Source organism: Phyllobates terribilis, unplaced genomic scaffold (genome assembly GCF_046119375.1).
Source record: "Phyllobates terribilis strain yellow unplaced genomic scaffold, ASM4611937v1 Scaffold_12__6_contigs__length_324123572, whole genome shotgun sequence".
NCBI lineage: Eukaryota > Metazoa > Chordata > Amphibia > Anura > Dendrobatidae > Phyllobates > Phyllobates terribilis.
Window position 1 is genome coordinate 151,105,884 of NW_027362772.1, and position 23,044 is coordinate 151,128,927.

Genomic DNA, 23,044 nt, shown 5'->3' on the forward strand with positions numbered 1-23,044 from the left:
ACCATACAAGATGAGATTCCCTCTTTGCAGGCTGGGATACAGTAAGATTCCAACGTACTTGTTTCATTAATGTGTTTTTCTATCAGTTCCTGTTCGGGATGATGGGAACATGCCGGATATCCCCAGCCATCCCTGCGACAAAGTTGGGCCTAACTTGGATTGGCTGAAGAACCTGTAATTGTGAAGACCCCGTCTGTGTCTCCTTAGCAACCTTCTATGGACTTGTTAGGTCTGATGGTCACACATTGCACCTCGTCAGCCAGGAATGCCGAAATAGGAGTAAATTATTCTTCTGGAAGAGCGATGTGTAAAGGACGTCTGCTTCTCCAGATTTACCGCCTAGTATTGTATCATTAACACAATAAATCTACTTTCCCAATAGAACGCGCTCTACCTTTTACTGTCCCCCCTTTGAGCTAGTGGAGGGCAGAGATTGTTCCACAGATGCTCTTTGAAAACTTTCTGCATATCCCTCCATTAGAGAAAACGGGCCATTGCCTCCAAAAGGTTAAAGCACCACTCCAGAGTTTTCTTTATTTCATTGCTGGGGTGGTGCTTAAAATCCAAGTCCCCTGTCTTATATCTGTTTTCGCTGCCTCTCCTGCAGTTTGTGACCTGCCAGTTGCTCCAGTGTTTCATGGAGCGGCGCCAAGTCTATGAAAACCTCATTCTAGCTCTCATAGACTTGTATTCAGAGCTTGTGACCATTACTAACAGCCAATCAGAAGCTGCGCTCACAAGATGGCGCCGTTCTTCTTGCTGCAAACCCTGCGGGTGGCACATCCTGTCACAGGGTCCAATATTTACTGTAATATATAGATATGTGAATGATCTGCTCTGTGCAATAGTGGATTTTAAAGTAGCTTTTTTTTTTCATTTCTGGGAACTTTTTTCTTCTTCCTCACTTTATTTATACTTGGGGCTAAAAATAATTTTTCAATTGAGTTTAATAAAAATCTTGCCCTATTTGGCTTTTTTAGGCTCTTTGCACACTTTACTTTGATGTGGTCATAAATTAGTTAAAAATGTAAGAAAAAAAAAAAAGCGAAAAAATTCTCTGTGGTCTACCAGAATGAGCTCACTGATGGATTCTCAGTTACCTCATTCTGCAGTGAGAAATAAACAGTGGCCGTTTGTTACTGAAACCCATTTGCAAAAATGAATTGTAGCCTCAAATACATGCATTTAAGTAAAAGAAAATTATAGCCAGCCACGTGAGGATTTTTCATGTAGCATAGTGAATCCGATCATTGTACACTGCTCAAAAAAATAAAGGGAACACTCAAATAACACATCCTAGATCTGAATGAATGAAATATTCTCATTGAATACTTTGTTCTGTACAAAGTTGAATGTGCTGACAACAAAATCACAAAAAAATCAATGGAAATCAAATTTATTAACAAATGGAGGAGTGGATTTGGAGTCACCCCCAAAATTAAAGTGGAAAAACACACTACAGGCTGATCCAACTTTGATGTAATATCCTTAAAACAAGTCAAAATGAGGCTCAGTATTGTGTGTGGCCTCCACCTGCCTGTATGACCTCCCTACAACGCCTGGGCATGCTCCTGATGAGGTTGCGGATGGTCTCCTGTGGGATGTCCTCCCAGAACTGGACTAAAGCATCCACCAACTCCTGGACAGTCTGTGGTGCAACGTGACGTTGGTGGATGGAGCGAGACATGATGTCCCAGATGTGCTCAATCAGATTCAGGTCTGGGGAACGGACGGGCCAGTCCATAGCTTCAATGCCTTCATCTTGTAGGAACTGCTGAAACACTCCAGCCACATGAGGTCTGGCATTGTCCTGCATTAGGAGGAACCCAGGGCCAACTGCACCAGCATATGGTCTCACAAGGGGTCTGAGGATCTCATCTCGGTACCTAATGGCAGTCAGGCTACCTCTGGCAAGCACATGGAGGGCTGTGCGGCCCTCCAAATAAATACCACCCCACACCATTACTGACCCACTGCCAAACCGGTCATGCTGAAGGATGTTGCAGGCAGCAGATCGCTCTCCACGGCGTCTTCAGACTCTGTCATGTCTGTCACACGTGCTCAGTGTGAACCTGCTTTCATCTGTGAAGAGCACAGGGCGCCAGTGGCAACTTTGCCAATCCTGGTGCTCTGTGGCAAATGCCAAGCGTCCTGCACGGTGTTGGGCTGTAAGCACAACCCCCATCGGTGGACGTCGGGCCCTCATACCACCCTCATTGAGTCGGTTTCTAACTGTTTGTGCAGACACATGCACATTTGTGACCTGCCGAAGGTCATTTTGCAGGGTTCTGGTAGTGCTCCTGTGTCCTCCTTGCACAAAGGTGGAGGTAGCGGTCCTGCTGCTGGGCTGTTGCCCTCCTACGGCCCCCTCCACGTCTCCTGGTGTACTGGCCTGTCTCCTGGTAGCGCCTCCAGCCTCTGAACACTACGCTGACAGACACAGCAAACCTTCTTGCCACAGCTCGCATTGATGTGCCATCCTGGAGGAGATCCCACAGGAGACCATCCGCAACCTCATCAGGAGCATGCCCAGGCGTTGTAGGGAGGCCATACAGGCACGTGGAGGCCACACACAATACTGAGCCTCCTTTTGACTTGTTTTAAGGACATTACATCAAAGTTGGATCAGCCTGTAGTGTGTTTTTCCACTTTAATTTTGGGGTTGACTCCAAATCCAGGCCTCCATTGGTTAATAAATTTGATTTCCATTGATGATTTTTCTGTGATTTTGTTGTCAGCACATTCATCTTTGTACAGAACAAAGTATTCAATGAGAATATTTCATTCATTCAGATCTAGGATGTGTTATTTCAGTGTTCCTTTTAATTTTTTGAGCAGTGTATTTATAACTTTTTTTACAGAAAATAAATCAAGTGTTCTTTATAGTGATGTATAGTAGTGTTGAGCGATACCTTCCGATATCGGGAAATATCGGATCGGATTGGATCGGACCGATACCCAAAAAGTATCGGATATCGCCGATTCCGATACCGGAAACCAATGCAAGTCAATGGGACAGAAATATCGGAATAAAAATAAACCCTTTCTTTCCTTGTTGGTTAATTCTACATGAAGGAAAACAACTAAGAATAATGTAGAATGTATTGGGGGAGGTGGGGGAGACAATAAAGGCATAGAGGTTTAGCCCAATCAAATTGAATAGCAGGAATTAATATTTTTTTTAAGACGTTCTGAGTTACGGAAATATTGACTATGTTAAGTTTTTTTATATTTTGTCAGATATTTATGTTTCACTACTTCCATTCTCTTCACCTTCTTTTTTACTTCTCCCACACTTTCTCCTTCATCATCCTCAGCATCAGCATCTTTTTCATCAACTTCTTCATCACCTTCTTCATCTTCTTCTTCTTCACCTTCTTCGTATTATTCTTTTTTTTTACATTCTTCATATTCTTCTTATTCAACTATTCTTCTTCTTCATATTCTACTTCTTCATCTTCTTCATATTCTTCTTCTTCATCATATTCTTATTTGTGACAGGCATTCCTGTAGTTGTTATCTATAAAAGTTTGAACATTACACCTTTCGTTCTGCCCGTCACAAAAGATTTACAACAGGATTTGTCCGCGTTCAGTTTGGCCTGCAGCAGCAGGTCTTTTCCAGGGGCACCACGAGGAGGAACGGACTCACCCACATACACTGCTTAGTCATCTTCTGCTTATAATTTAGATAATATCTTTTGCTCTGATTTTTAGTCTTATGCGTAATGTTCTTCCGCTTTTTGTTCTGTAGCTTCTTGTACTTCTGCTTCTTGGTTTTCAGTCTCTTGTTCTTCTGTTTCTTAGTGGTTGTCTTCTTGTTCTTTGTCCTCTTGGTCAACTTCTTCAGGGTCATCTTCTTGGTCTTCTTCAGGGTGGTCTTCAGGGTCATCGTCTTCGGGGTCCTCGTCTTCGGGGTGGTCTTCAGGGTCCTCATGTTCAGGGTCGTCGTCTTCGGGGTCCTCGTCTTCTTCGGGGTGGTCTTCAGGGTCCTCGTGTTCAGGGTCGTCATCGTCGGGGTCTTCGTCTTCTTCGGGGTGGTCTTCAGGGTCCTCGTGTTCAGGGTCGTCGTCTTCGGGGTCCTCGTCTTCTTCGGGGTGGTCTTCACGGTCCTCGTGTTCAGGGTCGTCATCTTCGGGGTCCTCGTCTTCTTCGGGGTGGTCTTCAGGATCGTCGTCTTCAGGGTTGTCGTCTTCAGGGTCCTCGTCTTCTTCGGGGTGGTCTTCAGGGTCCTCGTCTTCAGGGTCGTCGTCTTCGGGGTACACGTCTTCTTCGGGTTGGTCTTCAGAGTACTCGTCTTCAGAGTCCTTGTCAGGGAGATCCAGAGTGATTACCAAGAACCATTTCAAAAAGCTTGAGCTTGGAAATGTAGCAGAAGGTACAAGAAGGCTGAGCAACTGCCGAGAACCAGCTGATGGTACTGGAACCCGGATGGGTAGCAGAAGGTACAAGAGCCAATGGAACTACCGAGGACCAGCTGACGGTACTGGAATTTGGTTACTAAGCAGGAGGTACCTGTGCCAGAAAGCACTACCAAGGACCAGCAGACATTGGTGGAACTTGGATACCGAGAAGGAGGCACCTAAGCCAAAGGCACTGCCGAGAACCAGCTGACGGTACTGGAACCCGGATGGGTAGCAGAAGGTACCCATGTAAAAAAAAGTTGCAAGGCCGCGAGCCGGCCGCAGTTACCGAAACCCACAGTCCTACAGGGGGAGCTTGTCTTATTGGCACTATGGAACCAGCCTTCATTGCCAGATCCCACAGCCCACATAGGAGTCACCTAAACTGCAGGCACCATAGAGTCGGCTAACCCCACCGCAACACGACAGGACAACGCATTGGAAGCAAAGTGACGTTGACACTACCCGGAAATAGCTGGCGTGCTGGAACCAGGCTGGGCAGGAGGGAGTACCCGTGCCAAAGACACTGCCGAGAACCAGCTGACGGTACTGGAACCCAGATGGGTAGTAGAAGGTACAAGAGCAAATGGATCTACCGAGGACCAGCTGACGGTACTGGAACCCGGATGGGTAGCAGAAGGTACAAGAGCCAATGGAACTACCGAAGACCAGCTGACGGTACTGGAACTCGGTTACTAAGCAGGAGGTACCTGTGCCAGAAAGCACTACCAATGACCAGCAGACGTTGGTGGAACTTGGATACCGAGAAGGAGGCACCTAAGCCAAAGGCACTGCCGAGGACTAGCTGACGGTACTGGAACCCGGATGGGTAGCAGAAGGTACCCATTTAAAAAAAAGTTGCAAGGCCGCGAGCCGGCTGCAGTTACCGAAACCCACAGTCCTACAGGGGGTGCTTGTCTTATTGGCACTATGAAACCAGTCTTCATTGCCAGATCCCGCAGCCTACATAGGAGTCACCTAAACTGCAGGCACCATAGAGTCGGCTAACCCGACCGCAACACGAAAGGACAACGCATTGGAGGCAAAGTGACGTTGACACTACCCGGAAACAGCTGGCGTGCTGGAACCAGGCTGGGCAGGAGGGAGTACCCGTGCCAAAGACACTGCTGGGAAACAGCTGGCGGTGCTGGAACCCAGGGTAAATACTAAAAACAGAGTGGAGACAGAGGCGTAATTGAAGCAACTTTAAAATCTGTAGTAGTGTGAATGTGGACAGAGCAGGAGAATTTGCCGGACACACAGCAGGGGAACAGCTGACGTTACTGAACCCCAATAACACTGGAGCAAGCGTTGACTATGCAGACGGCGCTTCTGAGCAGCAACTAGCGGTATTGTAGCCCCGGGTAAATACTAAAAACAGAGGAGCCAGAGGTGTAATTGGAGCAAGTTTTAAATCAGTAGTACAGTGGATGTGGACAAAGCAGGAGAATTTGCCGGACACACAGCTGGGGATCAGCTGACGTTACAGAACCCCAATAACACGGCATCAAGCGTTGACTGTGCAGACGGCACTTCTGAGCAGCAACTACCGGTATTGGAGCCCAGGGTAAATACTAAAAAAAGAGGAGCCAAAGGTGTAATTGGAGCAAGTTTTACATCACTAGTACAGTGGATGTGGACAAAGCAGGAGAATTTGCCGGACACACAGCTGGGGATCAGCTGACGTTACTGAACCCCAATAACACGGCAGCAAGCGTTGACTGTGCAGACGGCACTTCTGAGCAGCAACTACCGGTATTGGAGCCCAGGGTAAATACTAAAAAAAGAGGAGCCAAAGGTGTAATTGGAGCAAGTTTTAAATCACTAGTACAGTGGATGTGGACAAAGCAGGAGAATTTGCCGGACACACAGCTGGGGATCAGCTGACGTTACTGAACCCCAATAACACGGCAGCAAGCATTGACTGTGCAGAAGGCACTTCTGAGCAGCAACTAGCGGTATTGGAGCCCAGGGTAAATACTGAAAACAGAGGAGCCAGAGGTGTAATTGGAGCAAGTTTTAAATCAGTAGTACAGTGGATGAGGACAAAGCAGGAGAATTTGCCGGACACACAGCTGGGGATCAGCTGACGTTACTGAACCCCAATAACACGGCAGCAAGCGTTGACTGTGCAGACCGCACTTCTGAGCAGCAACTACCGGTATTGGAGCCCATGGTAAATACTAAAAAAAAGAGGAGCCAAAGGTGTAATTGGAGCAAGTTTTAAATCACTAGTACAGTGGATGTGGACAAAGCAGGAGAATTTGCCGGACACACAGCTGGGGATCAGCTGACGTTACTGAACCCCAATAACACGGCAGCAAGTGTTGACTGTGCAGACGGTACTTCTGAGCAGCAACTACCGGTATTGGAGCCCATGGTAAATACTATAAAAAGAGGAGCCAAAGGTGTAATTGGAGCAAGTTTTAAATCACTAGTACAGTGGATGTGGACAAAGCAGGATAATTTGCCGGACACACAGCTGGGGATCAGCTGACGTTACTGAACCCCAATAACACGGCAGCAAGCGTTGACTGTGCAGACGGCACTTCTAAGCAGCAACTAGCGGTATTGGAGCCCTGGGTAAATACTAAAAAAAGAGGAGCCAAAGGTGTAATTGGAGCAAGTTTTAAATCACTAGTACAGTGGATGTGGACAAAGCAGGAGAATTTGCCGGACACACAGCTGGGGATCAGCTGACGTTACTGAACCCCAATAACACGGCAGCAAGCATTGACTGTGCAGAAGGCACTTCTGAGCAGCAACTAGCGGTATTGGAGCCCAGGGTAAATACTGAAAACAGAGGAGCCAGAGGTGTAATTGGAGCAAGTTTTAAATCAGTAGTACAGTGGATGAGGACAAAGCAGGAGAATTTGCCGGACACACAGCTGGGGATCAGCTGACGTTACTGAACCCCAATAACACGGCAGCAAGCGTTGACTGTGCAGACGGCACTTCTGAGCAGCAACTACCGGTATTGGAGCCCATGGTAAATACTAAAAAAAAGAGGAGCCAAAGGTGTAATTGGAGCAAGTTTTAAATCACTAGTACAGTGGATGTGGACAAAGCAGGAGAATTTGCCGGACACACAGCTGGGGATCAGCTGACGTTACTGAACCCCAATAACACGGCAGCAAGTGTTGACTGTGCAGACGGTACTTCTGAGCAGCAACTACCGGTATTGGAGCCCATGGTAAATACTAAAAAAAGAGGAGCCAAAGGTGTAATTGGAGCAAGTTTTAAATCACTAGTACAGTGGATGTGGACAAAGCAGGATAATTTGCCGGACACACAGCTGGGGATCAGCTGACGTTACTGAACCCCAATAACACGGCAGCAAGCGTTGACTGTGCAGACGGCACTTCTAAGCAGCAACTAGCGGTATTGGAGCCCTGGGTAAATACTATAAACAGAGGAGCCAGAGGTGTAGTTGGAGCAAGTTTTAAATCAGTAGTACAGTGGATGTGGACAAAGCAGGAGAATTTGCCGGACACACAGCTTTGGATCAGCTGACGTTACTGGACCCCAATAACACGGCAGCAAGCATTGACTGTGCAGAAGGCACTTCTGAGCAGCAACTAGCGGTATTGTAGCCCCGGGTAAATATTAAAAACAGAGGAGCCAGAGGTGTAATTGGAGCAAGTTTTAAATCAGTAGTACAGTGGATGTGGACAAAGCAGGAGAATTTGCCGGACACACAGCTGGGGATCAGCTGACGTTACTGAACCCCAATAACACGGCATCAAGCGTTGACTGTGCAGACGGCACTTCTGAGCAGCAACTACCGGTATTGGAGCCCAGGGTAAATACTAAAAAAAGAGGAGCCAAAGGTGTAATTGGAGCAAGTTTTACATCACTAGTACAGTGGATGTGGACAAAGCAGGAGAATTTGCCGGACACACAGCTGGGGATCAGCTGACGTTACTGAACCCCAATAACACGGCAGCAAGCGTTGACTGTGCAGACGGCACTTCTGAGCAGCAACTACCGGTATTGGAGCCCAGGGTAAATACTAAAAAAAGAGGAGCCAAAGGTGTAATTGGAGCAAGTTTTAAATCACTAGTACAGTGGATGTGGACAAAGCAGGAGAATTTGCCGGACACACAGCTGGGGATCAGCTGACGTTACTGAACCCCAATAACACGGCAGCAAGCATTGACTGTGCAGAAGGCACTTCTGAGCAGCAACTAGCGGTATTGGAGCCCAGGGTAAATACTGAAAACAGAGGAGCCAGAGGTGTAATTGGAGCAAGTTTTAAATCAGTAGTACAGTGGATGAGGACAAAGCAGGAGAATTTGCCGGACACACAGCTGGGGATCAGCTGACGTTACTGAACCCCAATAACACGGCAGCAAGCGTTGACTGTGCAGACGGCACTTCTGAGCAGCAACTACCGGTATTGGAGCCCATGGTAAATACTAAAAAAAAGAGGAGCCAAAGGTGTAATTGGAGCAAGTTTTAAATCACTAGTACAGTGGATGTGGACAAAGCAGGAGAATTTGCCGGACACACAGCTGGGGATCAGCTGACGTTACTGAACCCCAATAACACGGCAGCAAGTGTTGACTGTGCAGACGGTACTTCTGAGCAGCAACTACCGGTATTGGAGCCCATGGTAAATACTAAAAAAAGAGGAGCCAAAGGTGTAATTGGAGCAAGTTTTAAATCACTAGTACAGTGGATGTGGACAAAGCAGGATAATTTGCCGGACACACAGCTGGGGATCAGCTGACGTTACTGAACCCCAATAACACGGCAGCAAGCGTTGACTGTGCAGACGGCACTTCTAAGCAGCAACTAGCGGTATTGGAGCCCTGGGTAAATACTATAAACAGAGGAGCCAGAGGTGTAGTTGGAGCAAGTTTTAAATCAGTAGTACAGTGGATGTGGACAAAGCAGGAGAATTTGCCGGACACACAGCTTTGGATCAGCTGACGTTACTGGACCCCAATAACACGGCAGCAAGCATTGACTGTGCAGAAGGCACTTCTGAGCAGCAACTAGCGGTATTGTAGCCCCGGGTAAATACTAAAAACAGAGGAGCCAGAGGTGTAATTGGAGCAAGTTTTAAATCAGTAGTACAGTGGATGTGGACAAAGCAGGAGAATTTGCCGGACACACAGCTGGGGATCAGCTGACGTTACTGAACCCCAATAACACGGCAGCAAGCGTTGACTGTGCAGACGGCACTTCTAAGCAGCAACTAGCGGTATTGGAGCCCAGGGTAAATACTAAAAACAGAGGAGGCAGAGGCGTAATTGGAGCAACTTTAAAATCTGTAGCAGTGTGAATGTGGACAGAGCAGGAGAAATTGCCGTACGCACAGCACGGGAACAGCTGACGTTACTGAACCCCAATAACACGGCAGCAAGTGTTGACTGTGCAGACAGCACTTCTGAGCGCCATCTGGCGGTGTTGGAGCGCAGGGATAATACTGAAAACAGAGGAGCCAGAGGTGTAATTGGAGCAACTTTAAAATCTGTAGTAGTGTGAATGTGGACAGAGCAGGAGAAATTGCCGTCCGCACAGCAGGGGAACAGCTGACGTTACTGAACCCCAATAACACGGCAGCAAGTGTTGACTGTGCAGACAGCACTTCTGAGCACCAACTGGCGGTGTTGGAGCTCAGGGATAATACTGAAAACAGAGGAGCCAGAGGTGTAATTGGAGCAACTTTAAAATCTGTAGTAGTGTGAATGTGGACAGAGCAGGAGAAATTGCCGTACGCACAGCAGGGGAACAGCTGACGTTACTGAACCCCAATGACTCGGCAGCAAGTGTTGACTGTGCAGACAGCACTTCTGAGCGCCAACTGGCGGTGTTGGAGCTCAGGGATAATACTGAAAACAGAGGAGCCAGAGGTGTAATTGGAGTAACTTTAAAATCTTTAGTAGTGTGAATGTGGACAGAGCAGGAGAAATTGCCGTCCGCACAGCAGGGGAACAGCTGACGTTACTGAACCCCAATAACACGGCAGCAAGTGTTGACTGAGCAGACAGCACTTCTGAGCGCCAACTGGCGGTGTTGGAGCTCAGGGATAATACTGAAAACAGAGGAGCCAGAGGTGTAATTGGAGCAACTTTAAAATCTGTAGCAGTGTGAATGTGGACAGAGCAGGAGAAATTGCCGTACGCACAGCAGGGGAAAAGCTGACGTTACTGAACCCTAATAACACGGCAGCAAGTGTTAACTGTGCAGACAGCACTTCTGAGCGCCAACTGGCAGTGTTGGAGCTCAGGGATAATACTGAAAACAGAGGAGCCAGAGGTGTAATTGGAGCAAGTTTTAAATCAGTAGTACAGTGGATGTGGACAGAGCAGGAGAATTTGCCGGACACACAGCTGGGGATCAGCTGACGTTACTGAACCCCAATAACACTGGAGCAAGCGTTGACTGTGCAGACGGCACTTCTGAGCAGCAACTGGCGGTGTTGGAGCTCAGAGATTACAGTTCAGGTGGTAGAAACATGAACACAACAGGAGACCTGGATACTGTTGCCAACCAATTATTTATTCTGGAAGAGGACTGGCAAATTCATGCGAGATCCAGGCCTTGTTCATTTTGAGAAAAGTACGTAAGCCGGTCAATGTTATCAGAGGATAGTCGCATGCGACGGTCTGTTAGTACACCACCTGCGGCACTACAGACGCGTTCCGATAATACACTAGCAGCAGGGCAAGCTAGCACCTCCAATGCATACTGGCTAAGCTCTGGCAATGTATCCAGCTTACAGACCCAAAACGTTAAGGGAGAAGAGCAGTCTGGGAGTACACTGAGAGGGCAAGACATGTAGTCTGTCACCATCTGACGGAAACGTTGCCTCCTGCTGACTGGAGCCGTCTGTGATGGTGTAGACATTTGTGGCGGCGTGGACACAAAACTTTGCCACATTTGGGCCATACTGGTCTTGCCTTGTGCTGAGGCGCTGCTTCTGCTCCCTCTTTGTGCAGAGCTTCCTCCACTGCCTCGCCGCACTGAGCTGCTTTGTAAAGCACTAGCAGCAGTGCTCTCGGTTGGAATGGAGAACATGATGGAATGCACCAGTGCGTCTTGGTACTCCCGCATTTTACGTTCCCGGTTCAACGGTGTTATGAGGCTTTGTAAGTTGTCCCGGTAGCGAGGATCTAGGAGGGTGGACACCCAATAATCAACCATGTTGAGAATGTGGGCGATGCGGCGGTCGTTTCTCAGGCACTGCAGCATGAAATCAACCATGTGCTGCAGACTGCCAACTGGCCAAGAAACGCTGTCCCCTGCTTGAGGCGTGATCTCTGCCTGCTCTGCATCACCCCACCCTCGCTCTAGATACTGACTACTAGAGCATTGTGTACCTCTCTCCTCTGGACAGATGTCTTCCTCCTCCATTGACTCCTCCTCATCCTCCTCACAAAGAGTCTCCTGCCTAGGCCTTGTGAGGAACCACGTTGCGCAGACTGTAGAGAAGCAGATGGCATTTGTGACTCCTCATCCTCCACCTCTTCCAAAACCTCCTCCCTTAGTGCTTGCAGTGTTTTTTCAAGCAGGCAAAAAAGGGGGATAGTCATGCTGACTAGTGCATCATCTGCACTCGCCATCCGCGTGGAATAATCGAAGGCACGCAAAACGTGGCAAATGTCCTTCATAGAGGCCCACTCAGTGGTGGTGAAGTGTGAACGGCGCGCACTGCGACTTGTTTGCGCCTGCCGCAGCTGCTACTCCATTACTGCTGCCTGCTGCTCACACAACCTCTCCAACATATGTAACGTTGAATTCCACCTGTAGGGTAGGTCACATATGATGCGATGTTCCGGAAGACGTAATCTGCGCTGCAGAGCTGCAATGCGCGATCTTGCGTTGCTGGAACGCCGCAAGTGAGCGCACTCTATGCGGACCTTGTGAAGCAGTACATCAAGATCCGGATAGTCCCTCAAAAAACTCTGCACGACCAAGTTGAGCACATGTGCCTGACATGGGATGTGAGTGATGTTGCCTAGGCCCAGAGCTGCCACCAGATTTCGGCCATTGTCACACACTACCATGCCTGGCTGGAGATTTGCTGGCGCAAACCACACGTCGCTCTGCTGCTTGATGGCATTCCAGAGCTCCTGCGCTGTGTGGCTTCAATTCCCCAAAGAAATTAATTTTAATACGGCCTGTTGACGTTTGGCCACGGCTGTGCTCATATCGGTCATCATAACAGGTAACCGTTCACGGGTCGATGTGGAGGTAGACCGTGACGGCTCCTGCAGCGCTGATTCAGAGGAACTGGAGTATGAGGAGGAGTCAATGTGTACAGACTGGATTCCTGCAATACTTGGAGTTGGCAGAACACGTACAGCGTCACTCTCAAGATCTCTACCCGGCTCCACAACATTTACCCAATGGGCAGTGAGTATCGTCCCTGTCCATGCTTACTGGTCCACGCATCGGTGGTCAGGTGGACCTTGCTACTGACGACGTTTTGTAGCGCATGTTTAAATTTTCCCTCCACATGCTGTTGCAGGGCAGGGACGGCTTGCCTGCTGAAATAAAAGCGGCTGGGCACGTATTGTGGGACTGCCAATGCCATAAAGTTACGGAAGGTGTCAGTCTCCACCAGCCTGAATGATAGCATTTCAAGGGCCAGTAGTTTAGCAATGCCAGCATTCAGAGCCTGTGCTCGGGGGTGGTTTGCCGAGTATGGGCGCCTTTTCTCCCATGCCTGTGCTAACGATGGCTGTAGACTGGCCTGGGAGTGTGAGGATGACAGGGAAAGTGGTGCTGTGGGTGGAATTACACTGTGTCTCTGTACAACAGTGCCAGAGATTCTTCCATGGCGATCCTGTGAGGAAGCCGAACCAGCTGTGTGTGAGCTGGAGGAAGAGGCTACAACACGAGCTGAAGAGGTGGGAGGTGGCGCTGTAGGTTGGCCTAGGTCTTCAGTGTGTTTTTGTAACTCCATCACGTGCTTGGTCCGCACATGTTTCCACATATTTGTGGTATTGAGGTTGCTGACACCTTTCCCTCTATTCACCTTCTGATTACACAGTTTGCATTTGACAAAGCAAATGTCATCTGCAACTGTGTCAAAAAAGGACCAGGCACTGCAAGTCTTGGGAGCGCCCGCTTTGGATTTTGGAAGAGCCATGCTCCTAATGGGTGCCGAAGTGGAGGCTACAGGCAACCAAGTCTGCCCCCTCCCTCTCCCTCCTTTTTGGGCCGTTCGGGGAATCTCTTCCTCAGAGCTGCTCCCACCACCTTCCTGTCCCTCACGCCATGATGGGTCAAGGACCTCACCATCTACACCACCCTCTTCAAACAACTGCTTCTCCTGGGTAGTCTCGACAGCACAGTACGCACCAGAAAGTGGCACCTGAGTCTCATCATCAGATGCGTACTTAGGTGAGCTGCTGACCATAGGCACTGGCCCACCCGCCTCTTCAGATTCAGAGAGACAAAACGGTTGCGCATCACTGCATACTACCTCTTCTTCAAATTCTCAAATTCTGCTTAGCTGGCCCCCTCTTTCCAAGCCAAGAGATTCAGAGAACAGAAGTAGAGATGGCTCCTGTCCAGGGCTCTCTGACTGCCTGGGCAATTTGGCAGGTGGTGAAGAGACAGATGGGTGCTCTTCAGTGCTCAGGACCTGAGAGGATCTGGAACTAATTGAAGTCGATGCGTTAGCTGCCATCCATCCAACAACGGCTTCAATTTGGTCCTCCCGCAGCAGTGGGGTACAGCTAACTCCTACAAAGCTGCGCATAAAGGACTGTTCCCTGGTAAAACTGGGGGATGCTGAGTCACTGGTGCCCGCAGCAGGCACAAAATCCCCACTTCCTCTCCCTGCAGGCACAGAATCCTCACTTCCTCTCCCTGCAGAAACTCCACGCCCACGACCACATGCCTTACTCCCTGCCTTCTTCATCTTGGTAGACTGATAAAGATAGGCAGAAAAGCACCAAGTTCTTAGTGTGCTTATTCCTGAACAGCTGCTAACAGGTATAAGAAACACTAATTTTATAAAGTGTGGACTAGACTTTAATATGAGCTAATGTGGCCTACACAACTGTAAAGTGGAGTGTTTGGTGAACTTTATTTAGGTTTTTTTTGTCACAAAAAGACACTGGATGTGCCCAAAGATGTAATACCGATAGTATCACAAACTTTTTGTAGCTATTACAATGTAGGAAGGTAACCTACAATGCAATAGATGAGGATACAAAAAATAGGCTAATACTAATCTGGCTGGGGCTGCAGGGCACAATGCTACAGAAAGGCTCCTCCATCTACTCCTATATAGTGTGTTTGGAACTAATGTAGCTGAATACGGATGGAACCACCACACTAATAGGAGAAATCAGGAAAAATGATCAATTAGCAAAAAAGGACAATGTATGAGGCAGTGACACACGCTGAGCGCACTACAACCAGACATGGCTGAAGCACACACTACAGCGTGAGCAGCACTCACACACAGCGCTGCAAGGCACAGCGATTTATAAAGTTGCTTGGGTAAAGCAGAATAGACTAAATAGGTAGCTAAAACTGTCCCTCAGAACAACAGCATCCTATCCCTAACTGAATTCACAGCAGAGTGAGCTGAAAATGGCGGCGGCGGCTTTTATAGTGCATCATGACATCATTTCAGCAGCCAATCACAGCCATGCCATTAGTTAACATGCCTACATGCATAACAGGATGTGCCCACACTTCCAGGGATCCTCATTGGCTGAATAAAATGAAACTGGCTCATTGCATTATGGGAACTTCCGATTCTGGTATACGATATTCTAAAAGTATCGGAACTAAGTATCGGAATTCCGATACCGCGAATATCGTCCGATACCCGATATTTCAGTATCGGAATGCTCAACACTAATGTATAGCCATCAGGAGGAAGGTTAGAAATGATCATAAAGGAGTCGCAATATACAGAAGATTAGATGGACTCCATGAAATGCGCAGACACACGGACGCTGTACACTTACTGCACAGAAAAACATTACATCCACATAGAAAAGTATAAAACTAGGATCTGATCCTTTCTCATAATATTGATCCTCTTCAATCTTAACCTGGAACAGAGCGACAAAGATGTGAGTGATGGCGGGATGAAATACAGGAGTTACATTAATGTGCCCTATTGATTCTGCTTGGTGGGTGTACGACCACCGATCGGCAGAACAGTTGGACGTCCAACCACTGCGTTATTCGTTCCCTATGGAATGTGCTTGGCTTTTTCTGGTGGAACCAAAGAGAATGAAGGAAGCGGCAGTCGGGCGTCCAAATTTTTGCAATTGAATAATCTCATGACATTGACATAGATCCTACACCACGTCCATCCTTATCGTGTGATGGCGGCACTGCTGGATATATTCTTCTTGATCGTAGTGATGATCATTCAAAATATCCCTCCGCTGACTGGTACATCCATTATTGGGTCTCCGAACAATGGAGACTGGGGTAGCGGTGGGGATTCAGCGCTGGGCTTGGGGATGGTAAGTACTGTACACATAAGGGAAAAGTTTTCTAAACGGGACAACCCGTTTTACATAAAATAAAATCAACGCCATTGTCCTCGCCTGGAGTATCATGTTGACAAGTTACAATGAAATGTGAAAACAATACCCCAAAAAGTAATGTCATAAGTGCAGGTTTTGGGTTCTTGTTCACAATTTTTGTAACATTTGGAATTTTTGTGGGATGTTAAAAAGTCATTCAAAACTACAACTTTGAAATCACTATTGCAGGTCTGGTCAATGAATCAACCAAAGTCAGATGGTCACTTTGAAAATAAACAAGCCCTTGTACAGCTCTGTTGTGGGAACGACATAAAAAGTTATGGCTCTTGGAAGAAGGGAAGAAAAAAATGAAAGTGCAAGAAGAAAGTTAATCCCAAAGATCTTTATAGTTGAAAGTGAGGTTGGACACTGTTGTTGAGACTGGAAGGTGACTAATGTCTTATATAACATTTCAGTAAAAGTCTAAGGCCAGGGCACCACTATCAGTACTTTTTCTCAGGAGTGGGAGCCCCCAAACCAGGTGAGGAACAATCAGAGAAAAGGTAGAATAGAAACAAGTCACCAATTCTTCATTTACCACCCGCTCCTGAGAAAAAATGCTGACCAAATACTGATAGTGGGACCGTGGCCTTATAGTCCTAGTGGTCGGTGTGAAAACTGCAATTGCTTATTTTAATACAGGTTGTGATTTGTTTTGTTTTTTTTCCATAACGTAACCCCCTTCACGCCATGGTCATTTTACATTTTGTTTTGTTTTTTCCCTCCCCTTCTTCCAAGCAAGAGCCATAACTTTATTTTTCCATCAATATGGGGCTCACAATCTACATTGCCTATCAGTATGTCTTTGGAGTGTGGGAGGAAACCAGAGAATCCAGAAAACCCACACAAACATGGGGAGAACATACAAACTCCTTGCAGATGTTGTCCCTGGTGGGATTTGAACCCAGAACCCCAGCACTGCAAAGCTGCAGTGCTGACCACTGAGCCACCATGCTGCCCAATAGAATTTCTCCCATCATTACGAGTATGCAGATACCAAACGTATAGTTTAATTTTTATTTTCGAAATTGGTTGAAAATTTTTTCTTGCGTTTGTCAGCATTTTCCGAGACCTGTAGCGTCTCCATTTTTGGGATCTGGGGTCGGGTGAGCTCTTATTTTTTGCGCCCTGAGCTGACGCTTTTATTGATACCATTTTGGGGTAGATACGATGTTTTGAACACCTCTTATTGCAATGTTGCGGCGGCAAAAAAAACTTTAATTCCTGAGTTTAGATTTTTTTTCTTGTTACACTGTTAGATTTTGATTGGACACTTCTGAACGCAGGGATACCAAATATGTGTATAATTGTTTTATTTTGAATGGGGCAAAATGGGGGTAATTTGAACGTGTGTGTGTGTAATATATATATAGATAGATAGATAAATAGATAGATATTTTTTTTTTCTTCATTTTTAATTTTTTTCCCCCACTTTATTTAATTGTCTTCTTTGGAGACTTGAAGCTGCAATCGTCTGATCACCTGTGCTATACATAGCAGGGCTTCAGCTCTGCTGTGTATAGCAGAAATCACTATCTCCTATGAACACTGGCCACGAGTCGGTGTTCACATGAGACTCACAATGACAGGCACAGCGGTCTTCTGCTGACTCCATACTATCATGACAACACATCAGCACCCCACGATCACGTGACAGGGGAGCCGATGGGTGGGATTTATGATGCCCTTCCAGCCTGCGCGTGTTAAATCCCTTGTTAGAGATTGACAGTAGGATTTAACTGGTTAACAACCGCGGGTGGAGCTCCATTCCATTTGCGGCTGTTAAAAGCACAGGATGACTGATTAAATCAGCCATCATGTGCAGCGAAAGATGCAGGTTCAGCATGTGAGCCCGCATCAAAGGCAAAGTAAATATAAATCATGGGTCGGGAAGGGGTTAAAATCTACATGCAATACAAAGACCCGATGAAACAATTAGGTGATTTTCTGACACATTCCCTTTAAGGGAAACACCTATATTCTGCATTGCTTTACCTGCTCTAAAAGTGGCTCTGATGGAAGAAGTGATGGACTTATTTTTTCCCATGGTCTTTCTCCTCTTTGAACTTTCTCCTTCTTTTAGCTGGTGGCCCTTCTACAAGAGATGGGCTTTCTGGACTGGTAGCCTCTAAGCCAAGGGGAGGTCCGCCGCTTAGACACTTGGATAAGTCCTCATTATCTGGGAGTTCGTTTTCAGAGTTTATCGGGGTGGGTGTATTGCAAGCTTGGGTGCCTTCATCCTGTAAAAAAAAAATCAAGAGAACTTAGAAAATGTATAGAAATCGATTACAAATTAGTTCATAATTGAACACGCGCCTGTCGTTTCAGGTAACTTTTCAGAATAATCTGTCGTCTGTACATGAAGAGAAACAGTTTCTGGCCGTGAGGTCACTTGCACCCTCTCTGCGGGCTCTAGCTCTAATTTTCTCTCTGAGCTATTGGATGGACTAGCTGCTATGATATTTCATATGTACAGCACACACACAGATGATGGATTCCTGCTTCTTTCTCTGTAGTACAGACTGAAAAGAGCAGCAGCATTTAGGACATTATACAGCAGTACTAAGCAGTGTAGCTGTGAATCCAGCATTGGAGTGAAGTAGTCTCCTATGCACAGCACAAGCAGAGAGAGGGATTCCTGCTTTTGTAGTACAGACCAAGAGGAACAGCAGCATTTAGGTAGGGCAGTATTAAGCAGTGTAGCTGTGAATCCAGCATTGGAGTGAATTAGTCTCCTATACAGAGCACACAGAGAGAGGGATTCCTACTTTTGTAGTACAGATTGAGAGGAACAGCAGCATTGAGGTAGGGCATTGTACAGCTGTGAATCCAGCATTGGAGTGAAGTAGTCTCCTATGCACAGCACACGCAGAGGGATTCCTGCTTCTGTAGTACAGACCAAAAGGAGCAGCAGCATTTAAGACATTATACAGGACTACTGAGCAGTGTAGCTGTGAATCCAGCATTGGGGTGAGAAAAACCAGTCTCACAATGTGGAGAGATGACAGGGAGGAGGAGCAGGTATACATTAGGACAGGCGGCAGCCTGATGAAAAGCTACTCAAAACGGGTGTCTTCCTTGTCAGACTGAGGAGCAGCATTGTGACCAAGCATAACTGATCTGCTCGCTCCACCTGACAGGTTTACAATGGGGACACGGACAGAAGCGGGGAAAAATAAGCCATTCTGCTCAGTGAGCCTCCAGGCTTTCTTCCTCCTGGTCTATGTCCTATTCAGGTGGAGTGAGCAGATCAGTTTGCAATGCTGCTCCTCGGCCTGGCATGTTGAGACACATCTGGAGCAGCGTTTCTTCAGGCTGCAGCCAGTCTTTTATCAGCAGAAAGCTTACCAGGTGACAGGTTTCGCCCGATAAAACTAGAAGAGACTTGAGGTGAAAATATCAAAACATATGTTTTATTGACAAAATAATAAAAACATTTTTAAAAGACAGGATAACGGTATTACTAATCACAACAAGATCGTGGAGCTCACTGCTAACAGTGGCTGTACTCGTGGTATCGTATACACAGTTATGCTTTCCTATTTTGGAACAGCTCCAATGAATAATAAATACAGTGCTTTTCCCAACAACGGGACACAACGTCCTAATCAATTTTGTCAAATGCTGTCAGTGCAAATCAGCCAGATCGTTGGCACACACAAAATTAGGCTCCAAGTAAATGTAAGTATTTGATCTAAGAATGTACACATAATGTCACACCAGGTGAGTGAAGGAACAAGTGTACAATAACGGGAAAGGGGGGGAAGGGAGCCCAACAACCAGGGAAAGGGGAAGTGGAGAACCCTTGGCAGATCTAATATCACCTGGCCTACCCTATCATCCCTATATAGGTTCCACACCTGTTGCCAAGCAGGACCCTAAACCCTGAATGTCCCTAGAGATAGGCACTAGATATGGAGGGGAGGGGGGCACACTAGTCAGTCCCCACTATAAACAAAAGACAACAGGGTAGACAAACAAAGGGGATACACTTAGCTTGAGCAGACACCAGAGAGATAAAGCCAACTGTCCTCCAAGCGTACCAAAGAAGAAACTAGCCGACTGCTAGTTCTCCAAGCCTGCACAGAAGTACATAGAAGTATCACCAGCGACTCTCTGGAGACAGTTTTCAACTACCAAGCAAGGGTGTGTCAATTAGCAGAAGAAGGTGGAGGTCGCTGCTGGGTCCTAAAGGGAGAAGGATATCACTACACTACAGAAATGAGAGGATCAAAAAGGCGTCTGCAATGCCAAGCGCAGCAACCTTCTACAGCCAGATCCAGAGCGACTGTCTGGCACACCCAGCCAAATAAGGTAGTTTGGTATTAAGACTGGATTAACCGTAGTAATAAAGTGCTTTAGTGCATATAATGCTGAGACAATATGTTTACGGTATGTGTCAAAATCATCTAACTGAAATATGAGTATTTTTGAAAGCCTGGCCCTTTAAGGGAAGGGAATGGTAGAAAAAATATCCAAACAGTGCTCAATAATGCTTTTCACTTCCCATGGAATGTACAAGTGACTAAATCACATATGCAGTGAAACAAGCATAGTTGTTTGCTAGACCCAGGGCTTCCATACCGCTCACCACAAGTATATACAATTAGAATGAACTGGCCCTTTGTGAGGATATCCCTTCCTCAGGAGGTGCTCACATATTCAATCAATAGGAACCATGTGGGGCAAGGGATAGATCCCAAGGTGTCATAGGCAATGTTAGATAGAGCGGCACATGTAGACAGCAGAAACAGATTGGAGCTATAACATCTTGTAAATCATAAAAGTTTTTACCTGTAAGACTGAGTGTTGTAAGTTACCGTTACAATTGAAAAAAGCCTTGGACAGGCTGAAACGTCTTGTGAGTTGTGGAATAAACAAATTAATCATCAACACGTGAGTGCCGGGATTTGCTTTTCCTAGTAAGTTACTGTGGGGCTGGCTGGCTTGACATCTGTCAAGTCAGCAGTCTTCCCCATGATTGTGGAGCCTACTGAAACAGACTAAGGGACCTTTTTAAATGCTTCGGAAGCCTTTGCAGGTGTTTCTTCTTAGTCTAATTTACTGAGATAATGACTTTTGTGTTTTCATTGGCTGTAAGACTCATCATCAACACTAACAGAAATAAACACTTGAAATAGATCACTCTGTTTGTAATGACTCTATATAATATAAGAGTTTCACTTTTTGTATTGAACTGAAATAAATTGACTTTTTGATGATATTCTAATTTAGTGAGATGCACCTGTATGCTTTTATATTTTCACCTCGAGTCACTTCTAGTTTTATCGGGCAAAACCTGTCACCTTGAAAGCTTTCTGTTGATATATGTTCATCTGGAAACGTCAATTATATAAGATTTCTAAGGACGATTTTTGATACTATATGCAGCCAGTCTTCGTTTATGCCTAGGGCGGGTTGCAGGTAAGGGTGGCCATCTTGGATGACTTCAGATAACCCCTTTAAAGAATGGCTTAAATAAAGAATGCACTTCATAATAAGTTATACCTCAAGTAGGAAGGTGAGCTGGCTCTGTCTGTAATCATCCCCGTAGGAGTCCAAGATTTTCATGAGACATCTGAAATATGTACAAAGTAAGAGAGAATGAGATCTGTGCAATACGGCCCTCCACTAATGTGCCTCCTCCTCTGTGGGTGGTCGGGATCAATAATTCAGCATACTTGGGAAACAATACTGACTTGCTGTATGGAAGGAGGATATGGAAAGACCGGAGTGATCCGAGAGCTGCCTCACATGACCTGGGCCAGGGCTGACCCATGCACTTGTGTGCGGGACCTTCACCCTTCGGACGTCTTCTATTCTTGAACAGATGAATACAGCGCAGTGTGTACGATGTCTACTCTATCGGTGGGATGGCAAAGTACCAACCTTCTCTCTTGTTTCAGCTTTCGTGTGATCTTCTGAACTTGGTGAAGTCTGTTAAGGATTCTCTCATTGACCTATAAAACCAAACATTGTCTTATTATATAATCAGGTTGATCGCTGTGGGAATTCTAGGTCGAAAAAAGACCCTTCTCCACCACTTACACATTACTTATAACCCATAATACCATTTGTTGTGAAATGTCCTCCAGCCGTTGTATAAAGCTGTTACATTGTCAGTCATTACTACTAGTGTTGAACGAGCACTAAAATGCTCGGGTGCTCGAAGCTCGGGCCGAGCTCGCCGTGATACTCGGGTGCTCGACCCGAGCAACGAGCCTAATGTTAGTCTATGGGAGACTCGAGCATTTTTGCGGTCGCACCCCCGGCATTCTTTTAAAAGCCTAACAAGTGCCCAAAACGATAGTGACAGTGCTCAAATGACATGGGGACAGCATGGGGATCGCCCCAGGAAGCATTTCTGACCCCCAGGTCACTGCTGTCAACAACGTGGTCAGAGGTATTAAGCCACTTTTACGGGCTCACAATAAAACGTTCAAAAACGAAAGTGAAACTTTTTTCCTGTGAAATTTGTTAAGGAACATCCTTTCCAGGGAAAAGACTTGTGTATAAGTTAAAATAAATGAGCAAAAACAAAAATACTCCTCCACACCTTCGGCTATGTTCACAAGTAGCATTTTTTATGCGTTTTTGCACTTTTGTATTGCTTTCAACTATGACAAATGCATTCACCGGGAAATGTCATTTTAACATTTTACAACCTTATCTGACCATGTGCTGTGTGACACATGCATAAAGTGCTGAAAAGACATGGGAACAGCATGGGGAAGACCCCTGGAAGCATCTCTGACTCCCAGGTCACTGTCTAAAAGTGTGCCCATCATAAGTGATCCTTGCCGCATCAGAAGATGCAGACTTGCAACTATCCCAATGCAAGTTCTAGTCCCAGGGCAGTGTTCAATTGTACCTCCCCCATTCCTTGCAATACAAGCGCAAGTATGCAGCCTGCCACCCACCTACCTCCAGGTTGCAATACCATACTGCTTGCTTGCTTGAACTTGAAATTGGGCCTTTTAGGCATGTGGAGGCGGAATCTGGTCACCACGTCATGGCTGTGTTGGCGGCCTGGAATCCATACTCAGTCCCCTGCCGCCCGGCGGCCGGGTGTCCATACTCGGTCCCCAGCCGCCCCCCGGCCGGGTGTCCACACACGGCCCCA

The 23,044-nt window shown here is 46.6% G+C and overlaps 1 pseudogene; it reads right to left on the reverse strand.

Moving 5' to 3' along the window:
* Positions 1-255: 255 nt before the first annotated feature.
* LOC141171734 (TCF3 fusion partner homolog) lies at positions 256-22,048 on the reverse strand (annotated as a pseudogene).
* Between the last annotated feature and the right edge of the window lie 996 nt (positions 22,049-23,044).